General features: G+C 40.9%; 1 protein-coding gene across 15 annotated transcripts in view; it reads right to left on the bottom strand.

The window, feature by feature from the left end:
* The window catches only part of SEMA6D (semaphorin 6D), a 289642-nt gene that overhangs the window by 78826 nt on the left and 184605 nt on the right, over positions 1-26211 (bottom strand). For 14 of the 15 annotated variants that reach the window (XM_075133095.1, XM_048866514.2, XM_048866525.2 and 11 more), the window contains one exon: positions 15200-15232. The exons of the other annotated variant lie outside the window; for it this stretch is intronic. The gene's annotated coding sequence lies outside the window, so the exon portion shown is untranslated. The remainder of the gene's footprint in view (positions 1-15199; positions 15233-26211) is intronic. 15 annotated transcript variants of the gene reach the window in all.

Below are 26211 nucleotides of genomic sequence, written 5' to 3'. Positions count from 1 at the left end.
AAGATTAATAAAGATTTAATGTAAAATTCTGGAAACGTTCTACTAGCATTTAAGCAGAATCTTTAAATGATCACAGTCTAGAATGGGGGTTCTCAAACTGGGGGTCGAGACCCCTCAGCGGGCGTGAGGTTATTACATGGGGGATCGCAAACTGTCAGCCTCCTCTCCAAACCCTGCTTTGCCTCCAGCATTTATAATGGTGTTAAATATATAAAAAGTGTTTTTAATTTATAAGGGGGGTTTGCACTCAGGGGCTTTCTGTGTGAAAGACGTCACCAGCACAAAAGTTTGAGAACCACTGATCTAGATGCTTCAGTATGCTTTAGCGCATGCCAGTAGCAGGGCACCACAAGACACCACTAACCACTCTTCACAAACCATATATATAAATGAAACCCAACTCACTAACTTGGGGTAACTCCCATTCAAATGCCATCTAGGCAGACCACATACTGCACTATTGCGATCAAATCATGTATGAGTTTAAAAAGCCTGGTGTCCTTGTTTCCAAAATTTGTTTGGCTGGTATAGGTTCTAAAATCCATCAGTAACAGATGCCACATTAATTGGACTAAGATGATCTAGAATGTAGAATGGTCTTCTCTGCCTATTTACCAGAAATAAAGCTGACGTATGTGCAAACCTGTATTAATTTATGGTTCCTGGTGAAACTATAGGCAACTGGTTTCTTTCACAAGGTTTTGTCACGAAAACTTGATGGCGTCAACTAACTTTTGCTTTGAGTTTTTGGGTATGTACAAGATTCACAACAAAATTTTGGAGAGGGGAGCCTACATGTGCTGAACCACATTTAAAAAAAATTACGCCAACTCTGTAAATTGAAACTGCCCTGAATCACACATCTCTACTCACTGTTATCTCACTTAACCTGTATACTACAGAGCATTCCTGTAAAAACAGATTCTTTTCTCTAACGTTAGATTTACAGTGGAAAAAGCTTTCAATGACATTAAAATATGGTTTAAACAATAATAATAATATTTTAGTTTAAATTATCCTTAACACTTTCTCAAAAAACTATCCTGAATACTTTGGAAAACTCAATACATGTACAGTGTATTTCTTTAAAATAAAAAAGTCCTTGTGCTGGGTTAATATTGCTTCTTCTGTGCTGTAGTGGTTTTTTTTATACTCCTTTATCTGATTGATATAGTAATAACAGATCCTAGGGCCATATGTTCAAATACACTAGACTTCATGTTGACTTTGTTCTTGTTTCTTAGGTATTAAGGCTGACAATCTTGGGGGGTGGGAGGAACTTTTCTACCAGAATAGTCTTAATATTGGAAAAGATTAACATATACAAATAAAGTGACTAAATGTATGAGCGTTTGTTTATAGAATGCAGAACAGATCACACACTGCTGCATGTAGTGAAAGTAGTCCCTTTGCTTTGCTTCAAAGCAAAGGGACTTCTCACATCAACAAAAGTTACATGTGTTTGCAAGTGTTTGCAGGGTTGGACTTTAGATATGTGTGGATATGAGTGAAAACAAAACTTTGGCTGGAGATAACAGGATTATCGTCAGAGAGCGAGCTGGCACATGCATTATGAAAGAAAGCTATTCTGACCTAGGTTTAACCCTGCACTTTTGTACTGCCTCAGCAATCCTCACCTGGGTGGGCCTTGTGTGGGATGCTGCTAGGCCCCACTTTAGCACAAACTGCTTGACACATCATTTAAAACTAGGCATGTTGACAGTGATCTTAGTGATATTAAAATTAATGTAATTTTTACCAGTACCTGCATCTTGACATCCGTAGTAAAAAGTATAAAGCTGAAAAAATTGTTACTTATCATCTTGTACCTGTTGTTCTTCGAGATGTGTTGCTCATGTCCATTCCACTAGGTATGTGCACACACCACCTGCACTGTCATTTCAAGGTTTTCCCCTAGCGATACCCGTTGGGTCGGCTGTGGAGCCCCCTGGAGTGGCGCCTGCATGGCGGTGTATATTGTCCCCTGCCGACCTGCCGCCTGCTCAGTTCCTTCTTGCCAGAATACTCCAACAGAGGGAGACGGACAGGATTTGGAATGGACACGAGCAACACATCTCAAAGAACAACAGTTAAAGATGGTAAGTAACCGTTTTTTCTTCTTCGCGTGCTTGCTTATGTCCATTCCATAGGTGACTCCCAAGCAGTTTCTACGGAGGAGGGGTCAGAGTTCACTGAGTTGCAGACTGAAGTACTGCCCTGCTGAAGGCCGCATTGTCTCTCGCCTGCTGAATGATGGCATAGTGTGACGTGAAGGTGTGGATGGAAGACCACATTGCTGCCTTGCATACGCCCTGAATAGGGAATGCAGCGGAAGAAGGCTGCATTCTTGTGGAGTGCGCCGTCAATGCTGGGGCTGGAATCTTAGCCAGGTCATAGCATGTTCTGATGCAGGACGTGATCCTCAATGAAATGTGCTGAGATGAGATGGGAAGCCCTTTCATTCTTTCAGCAATTGCAATAAAGAGCTGTGGTGACTTACGAAATGGCTTTGTATGCTCAGTGTAGAAGGCTAGGGCACACCTGACATCCAGAGAATGGAGTACTCACTCTCTGTTGCTGGCATGAGGTTTAGGAAAGAATACCGGTAAAAATATTTCCTGGTTTACATGAAAGTGTGAGACTACCTTGGGTAGGAACACTAAGTTTGGGCGTAGCTGCACCTCGTCTTTCTAAAAAAACGTGTAAGGGGGCCTCAGAAGTCAGTACTCTGAGTTCAGAGACCCTTCTGGCTGAGGTTATTGCCACCAGAAAAACCACCTTCCAGGTCAAGTAGGATAGAGGGCAGGTTGCCATGGGCTCGAAGGGGGGCCCCATAAGTCTGGAGAGAACGAGGTTGAGATCCCACTGGGGAACGGGCTGCCGCACCTGCGGAAAAAGCCTGTCCTTGAGAAACAACCAACCATAGGATGTCCAAAGACTGACCTACCTGCCACAGCTGGGTGGAAGGCCAAGATGGCAGCCAGGTGCACCTTAATAGTTGATACTGCCAACTCCTGTTGTTTCAGGTACAGAAGGTAGTCTAGAACAAGGGGAATAGGGGCTTGCTGAGGGGAGGTACATTTCTGTAGGGACCAAATGGAGAAATGCTTCCACTTTGCCAGGTACGTTGTGTGAGTGGAGGGTTTCCTGTTCCCCAACAGGACTTCCCTAACAGGTTCCAAACACTGTAGTTCAAGCGGGTTCAGCCATGGAGTTTCCATGCCATGAGGTGGAGGGACTCCAGGCTGGGGTGCTGTAGTTAACTGTGGTCCTGCATGATGAGGTCCGGGAGCATAGGAAGGGCGACTGGCCGTGGCTGTGGTTCTGAAAGGAGCAGAACAGCTGACACTTTCTGTTGCTTCGCATCGCAAACAGGTCCATGTGGGGATAGCCCCACCTCTGGAAGATGGAAAGGGCAATGTCTGCTCTTAGTGACCACTCGTGAGTGTTGAATGAGCAGCTGAGGAGGTCCGCTAGTTCGTTCTGTGCTCCCAGCAGACACAAGGCCTGTAGCTGGATGGAGCGTGTGATGCAGAAGTCCCACAGTCGGAGAGCTTCCTGGCACAGGGGAGAGGGGTGAGCACCTCCCTGTTTGTTTATATAGAACATCACTGTGGTGTTGTCCATCATCACTGAGACACACTTCCCTGAAGATGGGCCTGGAATGTCTGGCAAGCCAGGCGAACTGCTCTTAGCTCTCTGACATTGATATGCAGCGATAGTTCTGGCTTTGACCACAGGCCTTGAGTTCTGATACTGCCCAGGTGTGCTCCCCAGCCCATCTCTGATGTGTCTGTGACCAGTGACAGTGAGGGCTGAGGCTTGGCGAAGAGCACTCCTGCACAGACCACCTGAGGTTGTAGCCACCAGCTGAGGGACTCGAGAATCGGGGGCAGGAGGGTAATGAGTCTATCCAGAGAGTCCTAGCTGGGTCTGTATACCTTCGCCAACCAAGCCTGGAGGGGGTGAAGGCACAATCGGGTGTGTTATCTATGTATGTGCAGGCTGCCATATGCCCCAGAAGCTTCATGCAGTTTCTGGCTGTAGTTGTAGGAAACCGGCGGAGGCTCTCGATGATGCCCCTCCATGCTTTGGAACTGGGACTTGGTCAGGGAAGCTCTGGCTCAAGTGGAGTCCAGGACTGCCCCAATACATTCTATTTTTTGGGTTGGGGCTAGGGTAGACTTGGGTCCGTTCAGCATGAGCCCCATCCTGCTGAAAGTGGTGCGTGCCAATGCCATGTGCTCTTGTGCTTGAACTCAAGAATCACCCTTCATGAGTCAGTCATCCGGGTACGGGATAACTTGTACCCTGAGTTTGCAGAGGAAGGCTGCCACAACTGCCATGCACTTTGTGACCATGTGAGGGGCCACTGAAAGCCCGAATAGGAGTATAGTGAACTGATAGTGTCAGCTGCTGACCATGAATCTCAGGAATCATCTGAGCCGGATATAATCGATATATGGAAGTATGCGACCTTCTGCTCGAGGGTGATTTACCAGTTCCCTGGATCCAGGGAAGGAATGATGGTGGCCAGAAAGACCATACAAAACTTCAGTTTTCTTATAAACGTGTTGAGATTTCGCAGATGCAGGATAGGCCTGAGCCCCCCTTTGGCCTTGGGGATGAGGAAATATCGTGAGTAGACTCCTCTACCCCTGAAATTCTGAGTAACCTCCTCTATCACCCCTAGAGCAAGGAGTGATTGCACCTCCTGTAGAAGGAGTTGTTCGTGAGAGGGGTCCCTGAAGAGGAACAGGGAAGGTGGGTGGGAGGGCACAGAATTGGATAGAATATCCCACCCGAACCATGCTCAGGACCCAGCGATCTGAAATAGTCTGGGTCCAGGCACAGTAGAAGTGGGACAGACGATTCACAAGGGGAGGGAAAGGATCCGAGACTTGGGATGGTGCTCTGTCCTCGGGCACACTTTCAAAAGTTCGGTTTCGAGGTGGGGGGCTGCTTGGAGGAGCCCTGGCCCTGGCTGGAGGAGGACTGCGGAAGTTGCCTCCTGTTGTTTCTGCCCCTCCATCGACTATAGTCCTGCCTAGGGGGTCCTGGATAGAAGTGTAAGGGGGGCTGGGGTTTGAAGGGCTTTCTTTGGGATGCTGGCAAGTGAATTCCAGAGATTTCGTGAGATCTTGAGACTGTGCAGTCTCGAGTCTGTCTTGTCAGCAAACAGTCCCACAGCATCAAATGCAAAGTCCTGTATTGTATTCTGGACCTCCGCTGGGAGTGCCGAGACTTGTAGCCATGAGCTAAGCCTCATTGTAACGGCCGTAGCCATAGTCCACGTCACCGACTTGGTGGAGTCCAAAGTAGCTTGGAGGGAGGTTCTAGCCACCATTCTGCCTTCCTCTAGGAAAGCAGCAAATTCCTGTTGTGACTCCAAAGGGAGCAGTTCCTAGAACTTGGAGAGGGCATTTCAAGAAGTGTATGCATAGCGGCTAAGTACCATCTGCTGGTTGGAAATTCAAAGCTGGAGTCCCCTGGTCGAGCATACCTTTCGACTGAAGAGGTCCAACTTCTTGGCGTCCTTGTTTTTTGGGGAAGGCCCCTGTTCCCCTTCTGCTCCCTGTGGTTTGCTGCATCCACCACCAGAGTCCCCGTTTGGGGGTGAGTGAAGAGGCGCTCATGCCCCTTTGGAGGGATGAAGTAACGCTGCTCTACTCCCCTGGCCATAGGTGTATGAGGCTGTAGAGGTGCCAGAGCACCCTTGTGGTGTTTTGAATAGTTTTTATAAGTGGCAGTGCCACCTTGGAGGGACCCGTGGGGGTGGCCAGGATACCATCGGTACTGTGGGGTTCTCCGCTCTATGGTGCCGAGAGCCGTGCCAGGATCTTGAGCGGTACCAGCTGTGACGGGACACAAATGAGACAGCCTCTGACTCAGAGGAGTAGTCCGAGCCCGACCAGGGAGGGGCAGACCCTGAGGGTGCCAGGAAGTGGTACCAAGGCAATGGGGAATGGCCCCGCATCATGGTGGGCTTGCCCTGGTGCCAGATAGTGGTACCACCGTCGGTGCCTGCAGTGGTGTCTGCACCTGAACCGGTGCCTGGGAATGCGAGGCGGGGGGCTGTGCTGTCATGTCAATCAAGTCCTGCGTGGCCTCGAAAGTATCTGGTGTGGAGGGAAGGATCTAGGTCCCCCTCCAACACCTCCTGGACTGGAGAGTCCACTGACACTGGATTCGACGGACCTCCCCTCGAGGCCGGAGTCAACCGTGTTGGGACTGATGGACCAGCCTTCTGGTGTCCCGGTGTGAGATGCAACACACTGGTGTCCTGTGTGCTCTTCTTGATGGGGAACAACCCTTCTCCACCTTTTTTTGTGGCACCGGGGATTGTGATTGGTGTCACACCGATGAGCCTGCCTTCCACGCTGGGGAGTGGTGCCAGGGCTCCTTATGCGAATCCTTCCTCGGTGCCGAGCTGTCCTGCACCAAGGCCGGTGCTCTGTGCACTGAGGCTGCCAGTGCCACCTCTTGTGCCAGCTGAGGCCGGAGAGCGGATTCCATTAAAAGGAGTTTCAGGCAATAGTCTCTCTCTCTTTTGGTTCTGGGCTTGAAGCGTCTGCAAATACTACACTTGTCCCGCAAATGTCCCTCTCCCAGGCACTTCAGACAAGCAGCGTGCAGATCCGTTCTGGGCATAGGCTTACCGCTTCTGTCACACAGCTTGAACCCCTGGGGCCAAGCCCCGGCCTAGACAGGGAAAAAAACTTACTCACTAACTAACTAAGAAACTTACTAACTACTATGATAACAATTAACAGCTATGTACAGGAAAAAAACACTAAGAAAGCACTTGCTAAAGCAAGAGACAAGTTGCTCCAACGACCGTCACTGGCGGTAAGAAGGAACTGAGCCGGTACCGGGTCGGCAGGGGACTATATACACCGCCATGAAGGCGCCACTCCAAGGGGCTCCACAGCCGACCCAACGGGTACCACTAGGGTAAAACCTTCAAACAATCGTGCAGGTGGCACATGCATACACCTATTGGAATGGACATGAGCAAGCACTCAAAGAAGCACATTTGCTTCTAAAACGAATAATGCTGTTAGGGCAAAGCAGTGTAATTGTTTCAGCTCTGAGGCAAGCCTTCAGTTGTTGCATACTGAAATTGCAACTTGAAAAGCATCCACCATTCAGCTTTATTAAAAGGTCTTTCCAATTAACCAAACAGCTGTGTTTGGGATTACAAAAACAACCACAGACCTCCTCAGAGCCATAAATCGGCCATTAGCCATGCAAAGATTTTCACCTCTCTTCAGATCAAGATGTTCTGAGGTTCTCCTAGCCAGCCTACAAGACACAGGGTCCCATTTTATGAAGTTAAACTACTTTAGTCTGTGACCTTTAAGATTAGCAGTTTGGGGAATTTCCTTTATTGCATCTTGTTTCATTTATCGTCCAATTCAATCAGTTGTTTTAAAACAACTATGTTTGTGAAATGTGCTTTGCAGAGCTTGAAAAAAAAAGAAATTAATGTTGAGAAATGCTCCTCATTTATACTGTGAGGCTGTGCATGATATTTGCATAATATGATATCAGAAGAAACAAACTGCACCAGCAATAAGCACATGGAGACAAGGGCAAATGCTGTGTAGAAGTGAGAAAGATTGTACTGTTTCAGAGAAATTGTGGATCTACATCTTGGAAGGAAAAAAAATCAGAATTTTTCTCTAGAGAAAATATAAACAAAGAAATATTGAATCATGATTCATTTCAGTGTTTGTTAAGATATTTAAAGATCTGATACTGTACATTAATAAAACATGCACACTAAACTATGCAGTCAGAAAAGATGTCATTCAGAGCCATAGCAGCACATGGAATTGTGCAAGCAATTCGTAGATTGTCTGTGTTTTGTTTACACTTTTATATGAATAAGTGTGCCTATTATTGGAAAATGTTAGACAATAAAATACAGAGCACACCCATCTACTCGTGAAAACACATATGACAAAGACAAATCATTGAACAGAAGTGGCCTAAAGGTGACATGAAAAAGAAGAAATCCTGGGCCTGCTCCTACAATGCCAACACATACAGAACTGCTGTTGAAATTAATAGGAGATGATGGTTAAGGCACTAGTCTGGCACTCAGGAAAGCACGATTCAATTCCCTATTCTGCCACATGCTGACAGTGGCCAAGTCATCATCTCTTTGTGCCTCAGATCCCCATTAGTAAAAAGCAGGTACTAATAGTTGGGGGGCAGGGGTGTCCTGTGTTGTCTATTTGGAGTGAGATTTTCAAAAGCATTCTACATTTGTTTACTTCTGCTTCTATTGAAGTCAGTAGTGTTTTACCATTGACTTCACTGGGAGCAGAGCTGGAGGAGTGCTGATCACTTTTGAAAATTCCACCCATATACAGTAAGCTCTTTGGGGCAGGGACTGTCTTTACTATGTGAATGTACAGCACCTAGCACAATGGGGCCCAGATCTCAAATGGGGTCTCTAGGCACTGTTGTAATACAAACACTAAGTAATACGTATGGGGAGGCTATATAGGACCACATCTTCTGTCACAGTAGGCTGCATACCTGCTGGATTATAATGAATCAATAATGTGTGTATGCTTTGTAGGGGATATATGTTTGCCTCTTTATTATTAAGGATCCTGTGGTAGAGGTTCAAGTTAGAGCTGCCTGGCAGCAGCTCTGAGTTGTGTTGGGGCCAGTACTGACCTTCAGAAACAAGCAGAACCAAGCAGATCGCTAATGCGGAGAGAACCTGCCCTAAAATCTACAGTTTAGAGGGATTACTTACACAGGCAAATCTCCCATCTAGTCTGGATGACACTGATATGTGTGAGAAAGGATATTCATTATGCAATGGGACAGCCTTTTGGCAGATATTGTAAGAATGCACAAGGCCAAAGCAGGGAGAAAATAACAGAGAAGGGCGGAGAATTGGTCCTGAACAATTAACACAAGTTCATACATAGAAAACATCTACAATATTTCTAAGGAGACACTTGCACATGTTACAAATTAGTCAGAAAATGCAAGGATTCACTGATCTTAACAGGACTTAATTGCTACATAACTAATGAACTAATTGAATATATTTTAAAGTATATAAAATTCTTCTCTCTGCACTCCTTTCTCAGGCAAAAGTCCTAGTCCAGTTAAGGGAAGTTTTGTCTGAATAAAGAGTATACAGCAGGCTGCTTAGAGAGAGAATGAAAATTTTCAAATATACATGCTTAGCAGGCTGAACACACAGAAAATTGTACTGTATTCAATTTGCCTCATTTTCTTTAATGGCTCCTAATGACAGAGCTCCTAGACCTCAACAATTGTCATCTTCTTGATCTATTAAGATTTCCCAGGATGCACTAGGCTAGAGACTTCAGTAACACTGCTGATCAATGCTACAACAATATAGCAAGGGGTTTGGCAATAGGTAAAAGATGCATCAGTTTTTTGTCATAGATTCAAAGAGTCCAAGGGCAGAAGGGACCATCGTAATCATCTGGTCTGACCTCCTGTACAACCCAGGCCATAGAACTTTCCAAAAATAATTCCTAGAGCAGAACTTTTAGAAAAAAACACCCAATCTTTACTTAAAAATGGTCAGTGATGGAGAATACACTATGACCCTTGGTAAATTATTCCAGTGGTTAGTTACTCTCACTGTTAAAACAGTGAGTCAGTATGGTGCATTCCTCTACAATTACCCTTTTATTAAAAATACTGTTACTCACAAATGTGTTAAGGAAACAAAAGTAATAGTTTTAAAAGGTGATGAAATTCTAGTTGATTAAGTCTGCCTGACAGTTCTGCTGCTCAGGGTAAAAGGTTGGGATATTTCTCTAACCCCCCTCAAATATTGATTCAGCCATAACATCAAACATGAATTTTTATCTTGTTACAGCTATATTTTCCTTGGACATACCCATTCACATACCTAATGCAAAAAAAAATAAAAATAAAAATAAAAAAATAAAACAATCTTATTTCTCCATTTATGTCCCTATAACATATCTCATCTATTGATGGGACATAGATTCACAATTCCTATTGTATATTTTGACTATACAATATATGACATTATAGTGAGAGCAATGTCCAGTTCACAGTCATTCACTGTATTCTCAGGTTGATTTTTATACACTAGTCAGATGCAGCTGTACTTATGATCCCATAGAGAGTACATCTAGTATTCTTTCCTCTTCAGTAGTGCCATAAATACAGCTACAAGCAAAGTACTGCACATAAAGTAACGATGTCATTTTAGTAAGGAGTGAATAATGCTACAGATTTTAGTTGTCTCAATTCATTCTTTTTTACAGCATGTTGAACAAAGGGAGGTTGTATTTTGAAATAGTCCTTTGTGTTTGTCTTTCTTCAGATAGGGGAATTTCTTCACAGGCAATTCCTCCATGGGAGAAAGAAAAGGAGTACTCGTGGCACCTTAGAGACTAACCAATTTATTTGAGCATAAGCTTTCGTAAACTAGTCTCTAAGGTGCCACAAGTACTCCTTTTCTTTTTGCGAATACAGACTAACACGGCTGCTACTCTGAAACCTGTCATTATCCATGGGAGAGTTTCCCATATGGTAGCTTTGTGAACCATCTGGTTATGGAGGGGGATCTATAGACTTTTCCACTGTGCTACAGTCTGAGTTACAATTAGGAGGAATTGTAATGGGAGTGGCAACTTTCCTCTGACTTCCTGTCTGCATACTCCCATCAAAGTTCATGGTATGTTAAAATGAATGGTGTCCCTATATCTCTTGGGCATGCACGTGGACCAGCTTGAACTTCGCAATTTCATGTGTTTATGCTCATTCCATACATTGCAACCTCACTAACGTTGTCACAACAAGCATATTTCATTTTTTGTAGTCTTGATGAGGTCAGATAAAATCTAGACAATACAGTGTTGGACAGAAAACTAGGAAAAGAGGGTAAATCACAAATTCTTTCCATTCTTCAACAAAATTTCAACATTTTCTGACTAGCTCTAACGTAGTACTTGATATAGTGGACCAGTGACACAACTAACCCAGCCTCTACCTATAAACACTTTGAGGTCTTCAAAAAGGAGCTAGGATCTGATCTTATAGTCCCACTTATGTCTTCAAGACTCAAGTGCCCTAGAACGATTGCAGATTGCATTGTGAAATACGACTGACGTGAAGAAATTGAGAGCCCTCTCTATGCCCTACAAGCCAGATTGTGACACTCTTACCAACACAGAATAATACCTTACCCCTTGAGTCGTCCCAGTGATGTCATCAGGACTACTTAATGAGAATAAGGTATCACAGTCTGGTCCTAAATGCAGACAGTATCAGCAACCAAGAGGATGGAAAGGCAACAGTTTCTAATGCATCAGAAGTTGCAGCTGTAGCATGAGCAGGTTATGGATAAGGAGTTTCTCCTGCCCTTGTCCTACACTATAATGCCAACCAGTTCCAGTGCAGCATGTCTGACAGAAGTGTGTCTTTGTGCTGAATCTTGTGTAAAATATTCATTGTGTATTGAGCTGCACATAGTTCCCTTTTCTTGTTGGAATCCTGCTTGTATTTCAAATCTTGGCTCAAGTATTATGTATACAATGAATCAGACCTTCATCTCTAGATGTCATTATAGACAGTATATTTCAAGTGGGTATATCTAAAACCAATTCCAGTCAATCAGCTGGGGTAGATTCTGCTCTCAGTTACACCAGTGTAAATCTTGAGGAACTTCATTAAAGTGTGCAGAACTAGAACAGAAAGAGATAGGAGCAGGCTGGCTGTTATGTGCTGTGTTGACCATTTCCTAGAAGCATTAGGCCAAATTCTGCCCTAACTTGTAGCCCTTTAGGTCTCTCTCTTCCACACATTTTATTTTCCCAAAAGCCTATTTCTCATTTTGAAAACTTGATTTGCAAGCACATTTAAAAGTTTCACTTATTAAAATGTAATGAAATGAGATTTCCCTTCTAGCCCCTAATCTGAAATCCACATTTATCTGTTTCTTTAAGCAACAGTATTCTGGCAATTGAAAAGTCTCAAAAACCCAACAAAACCCCTTATAAAGCAATCTGGATTTAGCAAGAAAGCTTTGCTAACTCTGGCTCAGAAGAGTTAGTTATCCTGGTTAATTGGATCGATGGTGACAGCTGTAATTACCAGAGATGAGATTGCCTGTACTGTAATTACACTTCAATCTTCAGTGTCAGCTGGACTGTAGAATACATACAATAGATTCTCCCAATTAGAAACAGGTTAAGAAGAGCATGGTATTTCTGTGATAATCATGTTTGTTACTGTATAGAATAAAAATATATGGCAGCAGCTAAAAGAATTGTTAATCTGAAGCAGCTTTGCTGATTCAAAGGCATTAATCCACAAAGCTTTACTGCTACGTGGTTTCTCAAGATAACTGCAGTACAGAGGAACTGAAGTTTTTCACCTAAATAGTTGCTAGCTATTCAGCACATTGCAACTGCCAGGGTTTGCGCTGATATTCTTGGATATAGCATGGTAACATGTCAGTGTTTATAGAATAAAGAACATCGCCTTTCAAAAATACACATTAAATATAGGAATAATTGGATTGACTTTAATTTTTTTAGGTCCATCATATTAAAGCTTATGCTGCCGTGTGAAACATGCTCAAAGAACAAGCAAAAGGAATATGAAAAGCATTAGGGTTTGGCATTTGCTTTAGGTTTCCAAGACATCAACCATTAACATAATTTAAAGTATAAAGAGTGCATTTCAAAAGCTCGAAGTGAAATATGCTTTCCTACAACTGGATGGTTTAAACATTTGTTATCAAAACTACTGCAACTAGTAAAGACAATATACAGTGCTATTTCACAGGAAACTTGAAATACTCTACAATTAGTCACAAGTATTTCTGGGCTTTTCTGAGGGGGAAGAATTATATATTTCTATGATTAATTTTTAAAGTTCTATTGCGGATTTCAACCCACCCCTACATATATCTCAACATATTTCGGATCCCAATAAGGGTATTGTATGTGCTCTTTCTGCAAGGCCTGGCACACGCACAATTATTGCTTGTTTTTCACTCTACTGATTGAGAAAAATGAATTAATCTTATTTGGGGAAAAAGAAAAAAAATAGAGAGAGGTGGAATATCTTTTTTGGACCCAGAATGTTAATCTATTTTCTGATATATCAAAGACTGAACAGCCCCAAAGAAATATACCCCTGTGCACCCTTTAAATCGCATGAATGCAATAGAACACAAAGCAGGATTGGTGGTGCATAGACCTCTACACAGGGTGAATTTCTCCCTTATGAGGAAAGTTCCTGTCTTTAGTTTTTAAAACCTCAGTTTTGTTTCCATACAGATATCACATTCACCACACTAAATGCAAGACGGGGTCTTGCCCTATAAATCTGCACAAGGAAGTATGGGGGTGTAAGGCATTTCCCTTTGTCACTGAGTGGGCTATCTACATCATGGGTTATAATGTGGGGAGAAGGAGCAAACTTTGCAGGACTGCTACCTCTTTCCCTGCACAGAGATGGGGAGTAGTGGGAAGGGGAGAGGAGTAGGCAGACTCTTGACTCCACACTGTGTGTGTCCAGAGTGGAGGGAAAAGTAATCTGTGCCACATAATGGGCTGGTGCACACTGCTTCCCAGCAGGAGGGAGGAGGGACTCAGGGACTGAATTTTGCTCCTTACATAAGAATTTGGCCCCTGGACTGCTGCTGGGACACTGCAACTATGCACTGCCCCTTCTTTGAGGCTAGTGGTAAATCCACAAATTTAGCCTAAGATTGGAGGGGGGGAGGGAGGGAGGGAGGGAGGGGAGGAAATACATTTTTTTTTCATTTTGATTAATTTTTCTAGTCAATTGACGTCTACAGAAAATAGCAAAGTAGGGAGTGAAGATAACTGTACCTCACTGGAAACTTAATTTGATTGCACCCAAATCCATTTACAATACTATCAAGATTTATGACAATTCTCACCATAATTTATCTTTTTTTAAAGTTTTAAATTGCCTTTAAAACTGAAATGTTTGTTTTGTTAAATTCTAGAAAATTTTTTTTTAGAAAAGTTTAGAAAAGTATTTGTTAAAAATTCTAGAATTTTTCCCAGTTATACTAGTTTTCTTTCTCTCTTTCCTTCTCCCTTACAGTACATATCTCACCTTTTCCTTCCAACAGTCTCAATGTAATCTCAAAGATTTTGGCAGTCTATGTAATTTCAAGGCTCCAAATTATTTTATTTTCTATGATATTGTTATTGAATCTTATCTGAAATGCATGCCTTGATTTTCCATATCCAATAAGATATTAAAATTCTAGTGCAAGTACTAATTGCTACAATATGTAGTTCTTTTCTTCAGGTTAAAAATGAGAGAGTTTATTGCTCTTTTCAGAAAAGTTCAGTTTTGCATTTGAAAATGAGGCCTCGCAGGTCCTGATCAAGGAAATTACTTAAGCACATGCTTAATTTTACTCATGTGAGGATGGCCATAGTGGTCAATAGAACTACATGTTTAAAGCTAAGCATGTGCTTACTGCCTTACTAGACTGAAGTCTCAGATGTTTCCAGAGATTTTAATATTATATTTGCAAACCAGATGCTGCCCATTTTGGACAAGCTTTTAGTTTACTAACAATGGAGTAAAGTGTCCTTTGTTCATACTACAGCTTTCACATAGTGACAATCAAATAGTTGCTGAAAATGTCTTGATCTCATATTCGGAGACTGAACAACCTTGTTAATTAGGCAATCCTCCTGGAGCAGTGTGTGAAGTGCATTGCAAACCATAATTAAAATATGACATTACAGTGGTATGTGGAGGCAACCTGCATTTTTCTTTAAAAGTCTCAAGAATAGACTTTCTTGAAGGTGCAATGCTGTACTACAGAGACATAAAAAACCCCAAACCATTGTCATGTGATTTAGCTACCCAGATTAGCAACTCTCAGTTTCATTAAAGGATTAATCAGACTGGAAAACCAAAGACAAAAACTGTCTCTCTCTTGCTAAAGATCTGAGTATTCAGCCACTACATTTCATTTTATGTTTGGCTTCCCAGTTCACAAACACAAACAGAAACAAGTAACTTTTGGGGACTCCAGAATGCTCACACTAATGAACTGAGAAGAGACCTTGTTTGTCACAGGAGAAATACATATATGGCTGATAAAAGTGTCTTGACCGCACTGATCCAAGGCAATGAATATTAAAGCAATGCTTACCTTTCTCAGGGGGCTGTCTCTTCAGTAATAAAACTAGTGGGGAAAAATAAAAGAGGGAAACAGGTCAATTCACATAACTATATTTGTTGTGGAAATGCATTTGTGTTGACTTTGCCATGAAACTATTAACCTTAGTTACAATTGAATTAATCTGCTAAAGTCTTCCAACTAATTCAGTGGGTAGTTTTCCTCAGCTACTTTGTACAGTATTTGTTCAAAAACATCCAAAAAAGCTTGCTGTTAGTAACTTGCTGAGTTTGCAGAGCACATTCCTTATTTTCAACTCACTCAGCAAGCTTAGAACAAAGCACACAGATGGATGTGCTATTTTGATGCAATTAAATGTATATATAGACATTCTTACTATACTTTTGGAGTTGGTATGGAAACATTTAGTTTAGAAATAACACTGAGATGATCAATGTTGCAGGAGCTTTAATTACTGTCAAAATGGGTATACATTTTCCTGAGATCCTGTTTTTGGCTTGAAGACTTTCTTTCCTTCTTTCTTTATCCAAAGAAAAAATGCTTTTGCACAATTAAAAAAAAGATATTCTTTTATAGAAAACAACACAATGTGACTTAAAAGAAGTGTTGCAGTCAAAACTATTTTAACATTGGATATACCAGAAAGTATTAAAATAGTTTGGAGTCTTTTAATGTCATAAAGTTGATACATTTTATTCAAAATATCTTCTCCTACAATGCAATAGTGATGCCTCTGTACATATTATTGTTTCAAATTCAATATGTATTAGCATTCACAGGATAATTTACCTCAAAAACCGAAAGGCATGGAAGTGTGTTAAAATCCTTTTACTTAAAACTAAATAATGAGTTTTAAGTTACACAGAATTACCCTATTTTACCTCACCCATAACTATTTCACGTTTGGGAACAATGTATACCTTCAAATCAGCGGCACTGCTATGGGTACCCGCATGACCCCACAGTATGCCAACATTTTTATGGCTGACTTAGAACAACGCTTCCTCAGCTCTCGTCCCCTAATGCCCCTACTCTACTTGCGCTACATTGATGACATCTTCATCATCTGGACTCAAGGAAAAGAAGCGCTTGAGGAATTCCACCATGATTTCAACAATTTCCATCCCACCATCAACCTCAGCCACACTATCAGAGGCTCGTTCACATCTACCAATGTGATCTATGCCATCATGTGCCAGCAATGCCCCTCTGCATGTACATTGGCCAAACTGGACAGTCTCTACGTAGAAGAATAAATGGACACAAATCAGACGTCAAGAATTACAACGTTCAAAAACCAGTTGGAGAACACTTCAATCTCCCTGGTCACTTGATTACAGACCCAAAAGTGGCAATTCTTCAACAAAAAAGCTTCAAAAACAGACTCCAACGAGAGACTGCTGAATTGGAATTAATTTGCAAACTGGATACAATTAACTTAGGCTTGAATAGAGACTGGGAGTGGATGGGTCATTACACAAAGTAAAACTATTTCCACATGTATATTCCTCCCCCCCCCCAACTGTTCCTCAGACGTTCTTGTCAACTGCTGGAAATGGCCCACCTTGATTATCACTACAAAAGGTCCCCCCCACCCCCCGCTCTCCTGTTGGTAATAGCTCACCTTTCCTGATCACTCTTGTTACAGTGTGTATGGTAACACCCGTTGTTTCATGTTCTCTATGTATATAAATCTCCCCACTGTATTTTCCACTGAATGCATCCGATGAAGTGAGCTGTAGCTCACGAAAGCTTATGCTCAAATAAATGTGTTAATCTCTAAGATGCCGCAAGTACTCCTTTTCTTTTTGAGGATACAGACTAACACGGCTGCTACTCTGAAACCTATTTTTATTAGCTCTGTGCTTTGTATTTCATGTTCTGCTACTGAAAACACAAAGCTTTCCATGTCTTACATACATTAAATATAATCAGAGCATTAAAGTGACCAAATCTTTTATCATCATGTACATATAGATCAATTTCTTTGAGCAAATTTGGGGAGTTTCCATGAAGGCTAATAAACTACAGTTATTTCTTAATAAAGCAGCAAAATGTACCAGAAACAGGAAAAAATGTTTCTTTTTGTAGTTTGAACTTTAAAGTAATCCTCTCTCAATTTTCAGGTGATAGCTTTTAGAATTAACCTTGTATTCAATGAGGACAATTCCCTCTGGCAGTATCTGCACTGAGGCTGAATCACCTTTATAGATTTATGTATGTATGAGAAAGTGTCCTAACCCCCAATACCTTTGATACTTTTAGTCTGAACATTTGAAAAGTCTCTCTTTTTAAAAATCAAAACTGAAAGGCACAAGTAAAATTCTTTGCTTATAGGATTATTAGATTAAATTTTGCCTGCGTAGTCCTGGAACACAGATAATTTGACATACTTTGAATTCAGACCATGCAAAGAACCAGTCCATCTACCAGGTTACCTACCCAAGAGCTTAGTGTGGTGTAATCAGAAGGACACACCAACCTTTCCATGAGCTGTAAGATGAAGAGTCCAGGTTTCAATTATTCATTACATGGATATACCCTGGGAGATTAGTACTCATCACCGTAACTTGTCACAAAACTGTCTAGACAAAATTTTTTGCCACAGCTAATGCTATTCTCTTAAAGCACAAAAAACATTATAACATGCCATTTGGTTACACTCAATAATAATGGAATGTAAGATTTTTACATAATGTCCATCTGATTTCCCTCTCACTTACACCAGTATAAACCAGGAATAACATCACTAAAGCCAGTGGCATTGCACCAGTGTAAAACTGATACAAATGGGAGGAGAATCAGACTCCTTATAGCCAGCATATAAGACAGTATCCCGCATCAATAGGTATACACAAAATGTAAAACGTCCAGTATCCCACATCTATAGGTATACACAAAATGTAAAACCTAACAGACAAAAATCTATGTCTGTTTTCATAGAATTATCCCTCCTTTTACTGAATTTATACTCACGCATTGTATAAAAAATATCTGTTTAGATTAAGAATTACTATTCTAACTGGTTGATTACAGTGTGTCCTATGCAGTAATTAGTATCTAAATACTGTGTGATTAAAGAGCTAAGGTCAGATGTATCCTCCACTAACAGAGACAGGGAAATATACAGTTTTAAAATATTTACAAATGCAGACATGAGAGGGTTTTTAAAAAGAGCTGGAAACATGGGTTTATACAACTCATATTCTCCTGAGTCATATTTAAGTAAATGGGTCTATTAATGTGAATAAGGGGAGCAAAATTTGGTCCCCATAGTTACATTTCAGATTACTGGATGTTATGTGCCTTCTCCTCAAACTGACAGCCAGCACGACCAACATACATGCCTGATTTCTGGCACTTATGCACTCTCCTGTTAACTTCTCTGGGCAAATATCTTGTGACCCTGCAAAGTTATTCACAGTCCGAGCCACATAACAGATCTAGAGATCTGTGACTCAGACAATCAGGATCTAGGTGGGATCTCTGTTCAAACAGAGCTGCTGTTAGATCTACCCAGGTGAGTTCCACATTTCTTGGAGCCTTCTGTGTACTCTGTACAGAGCAGGAAGATTTCTAGGTAGAGAAATTTTGGCATCAGAAGAGAGCATGAAGTCATAGGGCAATTCAAGAGCGGGGTGGACAGGGAAGACGATCTGATTTTATTATCTTTACATGTTACTATCAGAACCTTTTTAACATGCAGGCTACTGTAGCTGTGTAGATTTCCATTGTTTGCCATAAGTTTTAAAGAGATACCAGAGGCTGTCTTCTACTTTAAGACATATAGCATTTCTCCTACTGGCAAATGTGTTTCATTTGCTTTCTAAGCCATGTCTACACTACCACTAATGACAGCAAAATGTCTGTCACTGAGGGTGTGAAAAAATACATCTCTTAGCTAGTGCTCACCAGCTATTTTTTACACATTTTGTTTTTGTGTGTGTCACATAAAGTACACAGTTTGTTGTTCATTAACATCTTACTGCTCTGAAAACACATCTCAGTTGGGTGCTAAAGGAAGTCATGGCAGATACATTCTGGTGCCCATCGTTGCTTTTGGAAGTATGATGTCTCACAGGATAGTAGAGAATTACCTCTCTACTCACACCACGCATCCCTGTTTCAACAGTCGTCTGTTGAAAAATAGTCTATGTTCTGGGGAATGGCTGGATTGAAAATCCATCTGGGTTTCAGTGCCTGAGGAGACTAAACATTTTACTAACAGACACGCTTTTCCCCCTTGATCTTTCATAGTATGGCTGGTCTGAGGCAAGCAGGAGTATGATGAGCTCAGGGCATAACAGTTCTTTGAAAACCAACAATTATCCACCAAAATTGGGGCTGCCAGGAATTATATTTGGGCACAGGAGCCACTTTTTATTGAATTGGCCTGCCAAATCTGATTCATGGATTAAAACAACAGTGTGGTAGAATTAATAGAAAGTATATATTTAAGGGTTAGATGTGCCAGCAGTCACATTTCAGATGCTTCTCTTATAGCTGTGCACAGCAGCAAAATAACACAACAGCTAAGCACTGTAATTAATAATCTCCCACTATAGCACATTAAAAAAATCAGAGCCCCTTTCAAAGTACAGTATGTTGGAAGATGACTTGAGCATGGCATTGTGCAGGTCAGATTAGATTTAATATGAGCATTGACAAAGGATCAGATCTGACAAACAGATACCAAAACAAAAAGCTCAAAACATTTAGCAATCTGGAGTCCAAGAGTTACTATGTGGCTTGTTGTTCAGGTTTTATTACATTTCTCTATTGTGTATTCATCATGAGGTACTGCACTGTATTTCTGTATATATTTTAGTCTGGTGCATGGAAGATATACTCAGTTAACCAATCTAGTGTTTGATTTTATATGAATCTCATTATACTTACAGGTTTCAGAGGAACAGCCGTGTTAGTCTGTATTCGCAAAAAGAAAAGGAGTACTTGTGGCACCAGCAGGACAGTGGGGTGGGAGGAGGTATTGTTTCATATTCTCTGTGTGTATATAAAGTCTGCTGCAGTTTCCACGGTATACATCTGATGAAGTGAGCTGTAGCTCACGAAAGCTCATGCTCAAATAAATTGGTTAGTCTCTAAGGTGCCACAAGTACTCCTTTTCTTTTTGATTATACTTACACAACATATTAGCCATGGAGAGCTTCTGGTCCAAAATCTGGTGGTGGGATGGCCATATGAGAGCAAGTTACAGATCCTTAATTCTCTGGGCCAACCTGCTGCCGCCCTGGCCATAGAGTAGGTTAGAGCAGTTAAGTGGTTGCTTTAAAATGTGCCAACTGGTTACAGTCACCAAGAAACCATATGTCAACTGGGGATTGTTGGAGTGTGGTGTGCTATGGCTACCCCCTCTGACAGGCTCCTTTTGCTAGGGGCTAAGGAGGGCTGTCTCTACAACCACTGATGATTCCCTTAAGCTGGGGAGACACAGGGATTTTCTGTTTCCTTTGCACCACAGGAACAGTGTGGAGGAAGCAGAGTTTGTCTAGAGAACCTGGCCCTTTCTATTCACACTTAAAATTATATACTCAAAACATTGTCTCTCTCCCTAACTGAGTTTTATGCAGAATTGTTTGATAAGTCACTGCTGGAAAGCAAATATTTTACATTATAACTGGACTCCTTTTTAAAACCAAAACATTGTTGATTGATTCCAAACTCTGGTATGATGCTGAAATAATCACAAATTTCATAAGATTTTTTAATGAAAGTTGTCTCATTTTTAGGGCCCAATTTAACAAACAACATGCTTATCTTACACCCTATGGAAGCCTGCTCTAAACAGCAGACGCTAGCTTTTCAGGCCTTTGCCATGTTGGTGCCAGTTTCCATGGCATTAAAGATGAACTTGGGTTTTTGGAGAAAATAAAAATCCCCCAAAAGAAATTCTGAAAGAAATAGGCATATTTGATTTGGATAATTGTGGCTCTGAATGATTCTGCTTGTGTGTACTTAATGTGCAGCTTTTGATCATTATATCATGGCGAGGGATTGCATATACATCATAGCCACGAAGAAACAACTATTCAGATAATACAGTATCCTCTGTAACTTTAATCCAGGTAATGCATCAGATCCTGATCATCTTGCTCACATGAGTAATGACAAGTTAGTATTTTAAAACACTAATCTATCAACCACAACACTGTGTATAATGGTGGGTATGTATCATTTTGCCCATTGTACAGATGGAAAAATGGAGGCCCGGAGGTGAAGTGACTGCTTAAGTTTAAACAGTGGGGCAGTAGCAGAAGTAGAAATATAATTAATACAACAGCCTTATACTGATCCCATCAATGACAGAATACTCAGGGCCCAATACTGCCCTCACTGAATTCAGTGGCAAAACTCCTTCCTGTCATATACCTTATTCCCTGGACCATGATGTCATCAATGGGGTAGTTGCATGTGTAGAGGAACGGAACTGGACCCATATCCCTATAACTAATTCCACAACATCAGGTTGCAAAAACTGAATATCTTAGGGCTTGTCTTCATTACATAGTTTTTAGCGAGAAGGCTGCGTTGACACAGCCTTGTCGCTAAAAGTCAGCATGTGTGAAGGGTATCTGTTGGTATTTTGTTGGCACTTTTGCCGACAAAATACTTCCAGCCCCCCATGAGCGGCATTAGCTTTGTCGGCAGGAGCAACACTGCCACTTGCATTAGCAAAACTTTTGTCTTTCACGGGGGGTGGGCTGTTTTAAGTACCCATGAAAGACAAAAGTTTTGTCGACAACATCGCAGTATAGACAAGCCCTTAAGCTCAAATGGTACATTTAAAAAATACCCCCTCCCCTCCTGCTTATGGCTTTTTAGGACTAAAACTGAAAAAAATAATACTGTATGGCTGACAAATTTCTTGTTGTAAAGGGCAGAACACTAGGGCTTAGATGAAAATATTTGAGCTTGAAAACTGAATAATCAATTAGTATCCTACTGGAAAACTCACAGCCTGTTGTGATCCATTAGGAGGTATTTGGTGCTCTCAGCGTCTATGGCTGCAGGGACCATTTTCACAAATTCCAGGTGAGTACTTACCCTGGAGAATATGATAAGATCAGCTGTTTGTTTTATTTTTTAAGTGCTTTTCCAAGATGTTTTTCTGTACTGTGGAATGAACATAGCAGTGCAGCTAAAAATGGCAACAATAATTTCAAATGAGTGGATTGGAAAGTCATTCTCACTGGGAAATGAACTTCTGACTTTTTCAATGAAAGGTAAAGCTGAACTTGTATTAATTTGCATAAAGAACTCATTAAATATATTGTTGAGTAATAGCTCAAGAGGGCAATAAAAACAACTGCTCAAGCTAATGCAAACAATGTGCAATAAAAAAAGAGAGATTAACCAAGACTTTAAGATGACAGAGCTGGCTGTGCAGTAATGTTACACCATAGCAAAAAAAGAAAGTCTCAGAAGGGTGTCAACATTTCTTGTGTTATCTAGTGTTCCCCATATATTCATTTCCTTTTCATTCATACCTTAAAAATGTATATATGGCCTTGTGTTAATTGCAGCATAATGCATTAATTGTGCAATTAAAAAAGATACGCTTGCTAGTTCTGCTCTTCCCTTTATGATAATATGTCAATATGCACTGTCCTGAACAAGAAAGCAGATTTAAAACTGTAAAGTAAATTTGAGCCATATATGATTCCTTCACAAACCCAAAGGAAAGTGACCCAGCTCAGACGGTAATATAGGGAACGAGGAGTAAATAAACGTTAATAACAATATTAGCACAGTTTGAGGATGACATCAAGTCACTGGTTCATCTGTTCTGTACATGGGAATCTCTATGACTGCATTTGGCATTCTGCTGTGTGTTAGTTAAGGCTGTGCTTATGCTAACTGTACTTAATGAAGGCAGCATGCATGCATTCATTTTTAAGCAAAAGCTTCTCTGAATGTCTATACCTGATTTTGTAAGCTAGGTGGCAGCTCCTCAGACTGTTTGCTTTCAGTCTAATGTCTTAAAATATTGCAACCTCCAATAAATGGAATGATGCTGTGCTTTAGATGCTTTGCATACATGTTATGTGGTGGCTTTCCCCCCCTTGAAACAGGGTTTCACCAGCTAAAGTGGAGGAAACTAATGCTAATTAACCCATTAAGCAATAGTTTTTGTCTAGAAACACTTTAAAGTACAAAAAAAGTATTCTGTTAAAATAGATAGTAGTCTTTGGAGCTGATTAATAACAATGGTCTGATCCTGCTCCCATCCACGTAGTGTGCAGTTTTTTACAGCAGTGCAAAGGCAGTGTAAAAGGCTACCCGATCAGAACAGTAGTGTTTTGCACTCATGTTACTAAGAATACAAGGTCAGAGCAAAGATGAGCTGAGAGACCTAAACCATATTCTCTCTTTTATCCAAAAGACTTCCCAAATTATGTTTTAACATTTTTGTATTTACTTATTTGCATATAAACTGATATTTAAACACAGTTATTTATTCTCTTCTGCTGAACAAGAATACTGGTGAGATGGCTGCCATACAACAATATATTAACATTTATTTTTCATGATAGAACTTAATAGGTCATCTGGTTTTTAGTATGATATCTTTATGAAATCATTGGTGGTAATAGCGCAGACTGGGGAAAATTAGCATCTTAATCCATTGATGACACTTTAAAATATTTTTAAATTGATACATATTAATTGTTGAATGTGTTGACTGAGGCAAGACCTTTGCCCATTGCAACTTAAAATTGATTTATAGAAAAGCTATATGTACTGTCCACATTCTTTACTGATTTTCAAGTGATACATTTTTTTAGTGCTCTGTAGTTTAATAACCAATCAATCAATCTCTCTCTCTCTCCTTTCAGTTAATATATGTATCTACAGCTGAGTGGGTAACATTTTTTCTGTCCCATGAAAACTTTCTGAGATTTCAAAAAACTTTCCCATTCTGTAATGGGACAATACCAAGACCTTTTGACATTTTTTGGTGAAAATCCATAGCAAGCTAGTCCCCAGCCAACAGTCCAGTGGTTAGAGCATTTACCTGGGATATAAGAGACCTAGGTTTAAGTTCCTCTTCTAAATCAAGCTGACAAACTGGGAATATTTTGACAAAACAATCATATCTATAAATATATCATGAACAGGGTCATTATGTACAAAATAATAATGAAAGGTAACTAGATGTGAACTTTTACCAAATGCATTGATAGTTCATACTGTCTCACTGAGCTATTATTGCTTTAGAATATATTTTTACAAGCAGAGAGTCAAACAAATAAATTGGTAGTTTTCAGCAATGAAATGCTACAGTAAAACAAATATTCGCATCCTTAAAATCATAAATGAAAATTCCACAAGTATCATCTGAAGCATGATACATTTATAAATAGTTTCACTTACAACTTCTGAAGCTTCAGGTTTGTGAATAAAATCATGCATGACTTACATGTTTGCAATAAAAAATCCATCTTTCTCTTATATTCACTGCCTCAAAACTCCATTCACACAGAGGAAAGGTTGGCCAATAGTGCCTTGTGCCCTTCTAGAATGTCGAGTACTTCAATACAGTGTAGCTGCTCTCCACATTCTGGAAGGGTGTGAAGCACCACTGCGTAACCTGAACTCTGCATTAACAAAGTTTTTAGGTAAACACTGACAGTGTCATTTTTTAAACGTTTACCAACCAAGAGTGTTCTGTGAGCACATATTTTCCTACTTGTATGTTCCCTCCATTACTCTCTTATCTTCTTATCTTCCCTGTAAATTCTGATTAGTGTGCCAGCTTGTGAGGGCTGTTAGTAGGCAATTCTTTGCCAATTCTGCTAAGTGATGAGGAACAGAGTGGACTGCATTACACAAATAGTTTAAACTACAAATAGGGTGTTTTGAAGAGGTCTTTGGGTACAGATGCTCCATAAAACAATGTTTATCATCATATTGCACTGAAGAGTTCAGCTCCTCATTTGGGGGTCTGTACCTGAGGAACCCATGGACCACGTGACCCCCTACTTGCTCCACTAACTCTACCTCTGTCACTGATGAGGAACAACAATTTTCAAAACCCTCTCCATATGCATATGGATTTTAGATCAATTTGAAATAAATATTGAATCAAACCAGAAACTTTGCTCTCAGGGAAAAAGGAGTCCCTGCAGAATGCAAAAAGAAAACAACTAATATGCACCACACATTCTCACACAGCTGCCAAAGGGAGGACTCAAACTCACAGCCATAGGTACAGCTCAGATTCAATGGTAACAGCACACTACTGCAAGCCACACAGTTACTCTAACATCAGCTTACCTGAAAACCCTGGTTTGCCACAGAGCCCTTGTCCTGTTGCACATCTGCAAAGGACATTCTCTGGCTTGTGACACACTGCAGATCCAACCTGAAACCGAATAACTTTAAAGTATTGTTTTATCAAAGGGCCAGTGGGTTCTAGATACCGATGCATCCTGACCTGGCAAAATCAATTTGCAGAGGATCAGAACCACAGCCTGATCCCCATCTGTGTGCAAAAACACATACCAACCATAACATTTTGATATTATGTGCTTTTTTAAAAAGTTGAGCTGTATCTGAAGTACCTTGCTCAAACCACCTCAAATCTGGATGAGTAACCCTGCCTTGGACCCCATAAGGCACAGAAAATTTTCAGACAGTCCAAATATGCAAGTGAATTTTAGAGCAGTTAGAAAAATTGATTATTAAAGAGTAATCTAGTTGCAGCCTGAAGTACAGTAATACGACTGCTCCACTATAATTTTCCCTTCAATTTTTGTCTTTCTGGAAGGTGAGTGGATTCTGAAGTTTGCTGTTTTGTCATTGATTCTATCTGTGTGATATCTAATCTATGGAAGCTCCTGAACACTGGCCCATTCACCCATATGCTTCAATCCTGTCTGGAAGGAACAAGTCTAGGGATGGGAATCTTGATATCCCTTGGATACTTAGCCTAACAAATGTTTGAGTAATTCTGATACCTGCTGACTGGGGATATGACTGAAGTCAACTCCTCATTTCAC

The sequence above is a fragment of the Caretta caretta genome, chromosome 10 (assembly GCF_965140235.1).
Source record: "Caretta caretta isolate rCarCar2 chromosome 10, rCarCar1.hap1, whole genome shotgun sequence".
Taxonomy (NCBI): domain Eukaryota; kingdom Metazoa; phylum Chordata; order Testudines; family Cheloniidae; genus Caretta; species Caretta caretta.
Note: the sequence above shows the minus strand (reverse complement) of the source record. Positions and strands in the feature narration are given on the sequence as shown.